The sequence below is a fragment of the Scyliorhinus torazame genome, chromosome 24 (genome assembly GCF_047496885.1).
Source record: "Scyliorhinus torazame isolate Kashiwa2021f chromosome 24, sScyTor2.1, whole genome shotgun sequence".
In the NCBI taxonomy this organism is placed as follows: Eukaryota; Metazoa; Chordata; class Chondrichthyes; order Carcharhiniformes; family Scyliorhinidae; genus Scyliorhinus; species Scyliorhinus torazame.
Window position 1 is genome coordinate 16,658,718 of NC_092730.1, and position 3,785 is coordinate 16,662,502.

The following is a 3,785-nucleotide window of genomic DNA, read 5'->3' on the forward strand; positions in this document are numbered from 1 at the left end:
ATATTTGGAAAGTTAAAGTCCCCCATAACAACTACCCCGTTGCTTTCGCTCCTATCCAGAATCATCTTTGCAATCCTTTCCTCTACATCTCTGGAACTTTTCGGAGACCTATATAAAACCCCTAACAGGGTGACCTCTCCTTTCCTGTTTCTAACCTCAGCCCATACTACCTCAGTAGACGAGTCCTCATCAAACGTCCTTTCTGCCACCGTAATACTGTCCTTGACTAACAATGCCACCCCTCCCCCTCTTTTACCACCTTCCCTGAGCTTACTGAAATATCGAAACCCCGGAACCTGCAACAACCATTCCTGTCCCTGCTCTATCCATGTCTCCGAAATGGCCACAACATCGAAGTCCCAGGTACCAACCCATGCCGCAAGTTCACCCACCTGGCATTGAAGAAGACACACTTTAAACCACCTTCCTGCCTGCCGGTACACTCCTGCAACTTTGAAACCTTACTCATGACCTCACTACTCTTAACCTCCTGTATACTGGAGCTACAATTCAGGTTCCCAATCCCCTGCTGAACTAGTTTAAACCCTCCCGAAGAGCATTAGCAAATTTCCCCCCCAGGATATTGGTACCCCTCTGGTCCAGGTCACCCCGTTTGTAGAGTTCCCACCGACCCCAGAATGAGCCCCAATTATCCAGAAATCTGAAACCCTCCCTCCTGCACCATCCCTGTGGCCACGTGTTCAACTCCTCTCTCTCCCTATTCCTCGTCTCGCTAGCACGTGGCACAGGTAACAACCCAGTCATAATAACTCTGTTTGTCCCAGATCTAAGTTTCCACCCTAGCTCCCTGAATTCCTGCCTTACATCCCTATCCTTTTTCCTACCTATGTCGTTGGTACCGATATGGACCATGACTTGGGGCTGCTCCCTCTCCCACTTAAGGATCCCGAAAACACTATCCGAGACATCACGGACCCTGGCACCTGGGAGGCAACACACCAACCGCGAGTCTCTCACGTTCCCACAGAATCTCCTATCTATCCCCCTGACTATGGAGTCTCCAATGACTAATGCTCTACTCCTCTCCCCCTTCCCTTCTGAGCAACAGGGACAGACTCTGTGCCAGAGACCTGTACCCCATGGCTTACCCCTGGTAATCCCCCCCCCCAACAGTATCCAAAGTGGTATACTTGTTACTAAGGGGACCGACCACAGGGGATCCCTGTACTGACTGCTTCCTATATATTGTGAATAGCTGGGTTTCCAGCACTGATCCCTACGGTACTCCACTAGTCACTGCCTGCCATTTGGAAAAAGACCCATTTATTCCGACTCTTGCCAACCAGTTTTCTATACATCACAATACAGCCCCCCCCCCCAATTCCATGCACTTTAATTTTACACGCCAGTCTCTTATGTGGGACTTTGTCAAACGCCTTCTGAAAGTCCAAATATACCACATCCACTGGCTCCCCCTCGTCAGCCCTACTAGTTACATCCTCGAGGATTTCAGTAGATTTGTCAAGCATGATTTCCCCTTCGTAAATCCATGCTGACTCTGTCCGATCCTGCCACTGTTTTCCAAGTGCTCTGATATAAAATCTTTCAGAATGGACTCTACAATTTTCCCCACAACCAACGTCAGGCTGACTGGTCTATAATTCCGTTTCTTCTCTACCTCCCTTTTTAAATTGTGGAGTTACGTTCGCCACTTTCCAATCTGCAGGAACTGTTCCAGAGTCTGTAGAATCTTTGAAGATGACCACAGAAGTACAAAGAACAATGCAGCACAGGAACAGGCCCTTCGGCCCTCCAAGCCTGCGCCGATCACGTATCCTATCCAGACCAACTGCCTGTATCCTTCTATACCCCGTCTGTTCGTGTGTCTATCCAGATAAGTCTTAAAGGTCGCTAACATATCTGCCTCAACTACCTCACTTGGCAGAGCATTCCAGGTCACCACCACCTTCTGTGTAAAAAACTTCCCCCGCACATCTCCACTGAACCTATCCCCCCTCACCTTGAACTTGTGCCCCCTTGTAATTTCCGCCCTGGGAAAAAGCCTTCAACTGTTCATCCTATCTATACCCCTAACAATTTTATAAACTTCTATCAGGTCGCCCCTCAGCCTCCCTTTCTCTCGGGAGAAACCACCTCCGGGACACACCCCTCCAACCTACATGCCACCACCTTCGCCAGAACTTTCATATCGTGTTTACCAGCAAAATGGGCCTGTAGGACCCACACTCCAGTGGGTCCTTCCCCTTCTTCGGGATCAACGAAATCGACACCTGCGCTAACATAGGCGGAAAATGCCTTTTTCCACTGCCCCACTGAACCAGGTGTGACCCAACAGGTGTCAGGCCAGCTCCGTCGCGAACTGCTTGTAATCCTCCGCTGGAAAGCCGTCCGGCCCCGGCTGCATCCTACTTATACACTCCATCACCTCCCTTAACCCCAACGACTCCTCCAGTGCCTGCCTCTTCCCATCCTCCAACTCTGGGAACTCCAACCCATCCAGAAACCGCCCCATATCGTCCGCCTACCCCATCGGCTCAGCCTTATACAACCCCTCGTGGAAAGCCTCAAACGCCACATTTGTCTTTTAAGGGTCCGTCACCACCTCCGCCTACTCCTGCAAAATTTCCCTGGACGCTGCCTGCCTCTTCCCCATACTCACACTGCACCCCCCTCGCCCTCCGCAGCTGCCCCATCGCCTTGCTCGCTGTCGACCGATCAAATTGTCCCGGCAACCTCTTCCTCTCCGCCAACAGCTCCTTTGTGGGGCCCACCGAGTAGCTCCTGTCCATCTCAACTATCCCGTCCACTAACCACCGGTGCTCCTCCCTCCTTATCCTATCACCGTGGGCCTTGAACAAAATAATTTCCTCTCGGACCACCGCCTTCAGGGCCTCCCAAAACGTAGCCGCTGATACCTCGCCATTCTGGTTGAGCTCCACATACTTGTTAATCGCCACTCTCACCCTCCAACAAAGTACCTTATTAGCCAAAAGTCCCGAATCCAGCCTCCACCCCTGGCCTCTGCACCTGTCCCGAACCAAACCGCACATCTAACCAGTGCGGCACATGGTCTGAGATCGCAATCATTGCGCATTCCGCCCCTGCCGCCCCCCCATCAGCACTGCCTGGCACATCACGAAAAAAAATCAATCCTAGAGTACACCTTATACACGTGCAAGAAGGAGTACTCCTTTCCTCCCGGGTTCCCAAACTCCATGGATCCACCATCCCCGACCTTTCCATGAACCTCCCCCACCCCAGCCCTCTCGCCATCCTCGACCTGCCCATCGACTTAAGGCTCGACCTATCCAATCTCGACTCCATAGCATAGTTAAAATCCCCCCCCATGATCAACGGGTGAGAGTCCAGGTCCGAAATCGCTCCCAGTAACCTCTTTACAAAGCCAACATCGCCCCACTTAGGTGCGTACACATTCACCAACACCACCGCTCTAACACCCCAATCAATATCTCGTACCTCCCTGCCACCTCCCCCCCCCCCCCCCCCTTCAGGGTCCCGCTCCTCCCTGGTCCCCGTAAAATCCGTTCTCAACAAAATGGCCACCCGCCTTGACTTCGAATCAAACCCCGAGTGAAACATTTGTCCCACCCATCCCTTCCTTAGCCTCATCTGATCTTTCACCCAGAGATGCATCTCCTGCAAGAAATACACCTCCGCCCTCAAGCTCTTCAGGTTTGCAAATGCTCGGGACCTCTCGAGAGGCCCATTCAGACCGTGGGCATCCCATGTCACAATTCTCACCGGAGGCTTACGGCATCACCCCCCTTAGGCTCCGCCTCGCA